Source organism: Podarcis erhardii (assembly GCF_964252035.2).
Source record: "Podarcis erhardii genome assembly, chromosome: 8".
NCBI lineage: Eukaryota > Metazoa > Chordata > Lepidosauria > Squamata > Lacertidae > Podarcis > Podarcis erhardii.
Genome location: NC_138499.1, coordinates 88,515,027 through 88,521,153, shown reverse-complemented (window position 1 = coordinate 88,521,153; position 6,127 = coordinate 88,515,027).

Sequence of the window (6,127 nt, the reverse complement as noted above, 5' to 3'; positions counted from 1 at the left end):
CTTGTATGGCTGTGCATGGAGCTGAAACGTCCCCCTTATTTTTTATATCTCCAATAGATTGCTAAAAAGAGGAGGGTTTGGGTATGATCTCCCCCTCACAGTAAAATACACACATGAGAGAAATGAATTTGGGGCTTCAGTAGGGCCATGCTGATGGTTGGAGCGGGGATAGAAAATAGGGAGATCATAAGGAAAGGCAGCAGATTGTGGTGCTCGAATCTGAACAAAGAACTTGGACCCTCTCAGCAGGAGTAGATGATCTTGCTGGCTCTGTGTGCGTCTTAAGAAAAAAAATGACTGAACAGACACTCACATTGACTATCTCCAGCTTCAAGGTTGAAACAATAAATTGGCCTCCTTTTGGCTTAATGCAGGTATTGAGGAGGGAATCTCTGTTGAATTCCAGTATCTTCTTTTCACTGGCCTTATTGTAAGCATGTTGCTGAATTTTATTGAAGCAGGTGAGGGTTTTTAGGGGGGTGGGGCTCCTTCCCCATCTTGGTTCAGGTTGGAGAAGTGTTATCTGCACTGCTCCAGCTGCTCTTTATGCCCCATGTCATTTTCATTGCTTTCTTGATTTAGTTCAGGCAAACCTGCCGTGACTCATTCATTGCCTTTTTGGGTTTAGGACGATTTACATCTGGTGTAGCTGATTTTCATAGTGCCTGCCTTTTTTATATTGATGGGATCATTGTTCTTGTCTTTCTCTGTACCTTTATGGAGCCTCGCAGTGTATTGAGTCTTCTTTCAAATACATGTAGAATAAATCCTATCATGCTTTGCTGCTGTTTTAATTCCTTAATCTTAGACTGCTGACAGCTTCATTGCCTCAGATATTTCCACTTCAATTCAGATTATAATCCCCATTGAAGATGCCATTGAAATGATACATAGCCTGTAGCTATGCCAGCTGAGATACAAATGTCCTTGGAGACTTGACCCTTTAAACTAAAAAAAAAAAAAAATCCTTTTAATGTGCCTCAAACTCCTTCTGTGCACCAAATAGAAATGAGCATTTAATTCCAATCACGTACCTGTCCCTGTTCAAACCAAAAGAGTAAACTCCATTTGAATGTGAGAGAGAAATGAAGCCTGTGACTAAATATCCTACAAGATTTGAGGAGAGGAGGAGCAGCAGAAAAGGAAGTGAGATTACAGTGCCATGTAGCTTCTTTCATGCACATTAAAAAAAGTTTGGTACATTTTGGATGATTTTACCCTAGGTAGCAGCTTTGTAGATTCTCACAGCCCCCTTGTCCTGCCTAGACACATTTACAAACTGCTCATTATTGCACATTGAACTAATTGAGTTTGGTTAGTGTTGATGAGAAATGGCATGGTCCAGTGGATCCCTGATGGAGGTGGGCACTGGGACCAGCTGTGTCCTATTCCTCGTTCTAGAGCTACTGCTGTGTGATCTTGACAAAGTGATCGGTGGAGTTAAATGCCTCTGGTTCCCCTTGATCAGGAGCTCTGGGCAGCTGCTGGGGATGTTAGAGCCATGCTAATTGCTGTTGGAGCTGCAGACTGCAATCTTCGCTCGTCTCCCTTTCTCTTACCTACTTTGTGCCCTTGGGGAGAAAAGACATGTCTTTGTTTATGAAAGACAAAAATAGAAAAAAAATGTTTTTGTTCTTTTAAGGATGTAGAACCTTGGCCTTCTTGTAATGCACAACAATGCTATGTCTTGATAACCTTTTGTCTGTGAAATTGCTGTAGACATTGCAGAGGTGACTTGTAAAGAATCGTCACTGTGACAGTTAATAGGAAAACTAGTTAAAATAGAAATATGTACTCCCTTGACACAGAATAGATTCACTGCAGTTGCCTACCTGCTCTGGATGTGGGGGGTGAGCCCCTCCACATAATATGGTTATGTGTCTCTGTGTCTCAGCAGTGGGAAGGAGGGGTACAATTTCATTACCCTGGTACTTTTTTTCCACATCCCATCCTCCATTAAAAGCCTTTTACCTAAACTCCAGCCTAAGGGCATCTTCCTCCACAGGGCCTGAGCATCCGCCTCTACGTGCCAATATTTCCGCCTGCCTCTCCTGTCCCAGCGCAGGGGCTTTGCTCACAGGGACGGAGGGGGAGTCTCTTTGTCTTGGTTACTTGCTGGGAGCAGTGGAGTGTGTAGTGGCAGAGATACAGACTCCTGCTGGATTCCCAGCAGCAGGAGCTGCCTCCAGCCAAGGATGAAAAGCTAGTTTCATGGGAGGAAATAATATTTAGAAAAGAGAGCAAGAGAGAGAAAGCTTCCTGCAAAGAGCATTAACCCCCTGCTCACCAGGTTTCTCAACAGAGGTGTTGACTCTGTCTCTTTCTTCTTGCTGAAATGAAGCCTTCGGTTTCCTGCTCTTCATATCAGTGCTCCAGATACTGAATGCTAGGAATTCACTGGTCTTCTGCTCTCCTTTGCATGCCAGTTCTGCCTTGTCCTTTCCAAACGTATGTGTAGCATTTTTCCGAGTGGGGCCATTGAGAATCATGTGTCTTAACATTCCCAGCTGGGCTGATACTGTGCCATACCCTCTTAAAACAGCTATTGGGGCTGCCCTGCTTTTGTAAGGCACACAGGGAAGAGACGTAGAAAAAGGAGGAGGTCCTGGCTAAGGATGGGGAAGAAATTAGACCCAGGTCTCATCTGAAGCCGAATCTATCAGATTCACACTGTTTGAAACAGTATGTGAACCATAACACAGCTGTCCTTTGAAATTCACACTGATCTGAATTTTGCTACACAGTTCGTCAACCATCTACAAAAATGAAAAGTGTGGACAAAAATGAAAATATTGGTGAAAATAACACAAAAATGCATTATATTAGGGAAAACTACTTGGGAAATGTGTATAGTAGTCAAAACTATGTGTCAAAGTGTATGTTGGGGAGGGAATCACACTAAAATGCTCATGAATGTACACGAGGATTTAAATTTGTTGCTTTGCTTCAAAATGGGGAGAACTGAATTTAAGCCTGGAAAAATGAGAAGCAGGGAGAACCAAAATGGACAGATTCTTCCATGCTTAATTCTGGGTCTAGTTCACTGCTCCTGTTCTTTCATTTATTGCTGCGAAAGCTAGATCCTAGAAATCACATACAGTTGGAATGTCCAGGTTTTGTTGCCCAGTTTCAAACCAGCAGGCAGTTGAAGATGGACTGCATCCCAGCATGGGGGTAATTATGACCAAGCACTGAACATACGAAACTGCCTTATATTGAGACTTACTCTTGGTCCATGTAGCCTAGTGCTGTGACTGACAATAACTCTTCAGAGTCTCCAAATGTCCTACCTGAGATAATTTGCCCCTGCAGATGTAGCCTAGGATCTGCAGGTAAAGCCTCAATTTGGCCACTGACCTATGGCTCCTTCCCATCAAACGGGTGGCTAGCCGTTTTTGGCCTGAGGGCCATATATAGTCAGCTGTCCCTCCAAGGGCTGCATGCCAGCAATCAGTGCATTGAATGTATGCTCAGCGGTGTGTGCATGCATGCATATGCAAGGTAATGTAAAGGTAAAGGACCCCTGGACGGTTAAGTCCAGTCAAAGGCGACTGGGGTGTGGCACTCATCTTGCTTTCAGCCTGAGGGAGCCAGCATTTGTCCATAGACAGCTTTTTCAGGACATGTGGCCAGCATGACTAAACCACTTCTGGCAAAACGGGACACCGTAACAGAAGCCAGAGCGCACGGAAACGCAGTTTACCTTCCTGCCACAGCAGTACCTACTTGCGCTGGTGTGCTTTCAAACTGCTTGGTTGGCAGTGACACATACACCCAACACTGCAGAGCATATATACATGCACCACACATGCATCACACACCCTTAAAAAGGTAAAGGTACCCCTGCCCGTACAGGCCAATCTTGACAGACTCTGGGGTTGGTGCGCCCATCTCACTCAAGAGGCCGGGGGCCAGCGCTGTCCGGAGACACTTCCGGGTCACGTGGCCAGCGTGACAAAGCTGCATCTGGCGAGCCAGCACAGCACACGGAAACGCCATTTACCGTCCCGCCAGTAAGCGGTCCCTATTTATCTACTTGCACCCGGGGGTGCTTTCGAACTGCTAGGTTGGCAGGCGCTGGGACCGAGCAGGAGGAGCGCACCCCGCCGCGGGGATTCGAACCGCTGACCTTTCGATCGGCAAGCCCTAGGCGCTGAGGCTTTTACCCACAGCGCCACCCGCGTCCCTTCACACATCCTTACTAGGCATTAAATCACCCAGAACACTCTTATACAGCACTGTGCCCCCCCTTTCTCAAATACACCCAAACACATATGCAGATCATTTTGTGCAAAGTAAAAGACAACATTTCTCACCATTTTCCAGAGGGATGGGCATAAAGTGGTACCTTGGTTTACAAACTTAATCTGTTCTGGAAGTCCGTTCTTAAACCAAAGCGTTCTTAAACCAAGGTGTGCTTTTCCATAGCAGCAGGGGACTCAAATTTACAAATGGAAAACACTTAACAGGAAGCGGAACATGTTCTGCTTCCTAGGCAAAGTTCACAAACCAAAACACCTACTTCCGAGTTTGCAGCTTTCTTAAGGCAAGTTGTTCATAAACTAAGCTGTTCTTAAACGAAGGTACACTGTAGTTGGGTTACATACGCTTCAGGTTACATACGCTTCAGGTTACAGACTCTGCTAACCCAGAAATATTACCTCAGGTTAAGAACTTTGCTTCAGGATGAGAACAGAAATCATGCTGCGGCGGCGCAGCGACAGCAGGAGGTCCCATTAGCTAATGTGGTGCTTCAGGTTAAGAACAGACCTCCAGAACGAATTAAGTTCTTAATTCGAGGTACCACTGTACTGCCTTTTACTCTTAAAGAGCAAGTATGGGGATTTTTCTCCCATCACACTGTGCTGCCTAGTACTAAGATCTAAAACAGAAGATTCCTCTGTCTGCTCTTCAGTGAGGAATTCTAAAGATGAGGCAGAGGCTCTGTCTCCCAATCCATGCAGGGTATTATGGGCCACCTCTGTTAACCAACTCTGCCAGAACACATATAAAACTGACTCCTGAGTTAAGTCTGTCTTCTCCACATCTTTCCCAGCCCAGCCCTACTACCTGAGATTATTCAGCTTCAAACGTGTGCTCAATTACAGTACATTATGCTTTCTTCAGAGGATCCACTTCATATCTCAAATTTATGAAATCAACTGTAGCCAGTGTTGGATTGAATAATGTCAGTGACCCCTTACCCCCAGGTCTCACACCATCAACTAAAATGTAGAAGAATGAGGATGGTATCCAACTGTAAGTCCCTAGATTTCAGTGGGTCTGCTCTGAGTATGGCATCATAGAATCATAGAATCCTAGAGTTGGAAGAGACCACAAGGGCCATCGAGTCCAACCCCCTGCCAAGCAGGAAACACCATCAGAGCACTCCTGACATATGGTTGTCAAGCCTCTGCTTAAAGACCTCCAAAGAAGGAGACTCCACCACACTCCTTGGCAGCAAATTCCACTGTCGAACAGCTCTCACTGTCAGGAAGTTCCTCCTAATGTTTCCTAATTGTTGGAAAGAAGCCTATATAACTATGTGGCCATTTCCTGGCCTGGTTGAGAGATACTTCTTTTTGGGGAGAAGGGTATGTGTTTGATCAAGAGTAATGATATACTCGTAATCTCCCCTTTAAGGGGCAAAGAGGTGAAGCCCTCCCCAACTGTTCAGCTCAGTGTGAAGTCACAGTTCAAAGAACCATTTAAATGGTTCCCTCATCCTTTACTACAGCATTTAACTCTTCATAGTCCAGTCGGAGTCTAAGTAGGAATGTCACTACTATGCTTGGATCAGGTTCTCTGGTCTGTGATGCAGGACACCAACTCCTCAAAATGAGGTGCTGCTGCTCTGGACCTTGACACAGTCCCACCTATCCAGTACCAGGCCCCATCTCTGCCACTTGGCTCATGCTCCACTCCCCAAAACAAGCTGTTGACTGTGTATCACTCCAGGTCAAACAATATGGCTTTAAAATAGTGGTAGTCATTAGAATGATTTCTCTCACACAGTAGGTGGACAGACTGGGAAAGATAAGCTGTCTCCCTGTGCCAGATGGCAAACATGACCTAGGATATGAAATTAACTTTACCCAGTGGTCAAAAATGTGGTTTAAATCACCAC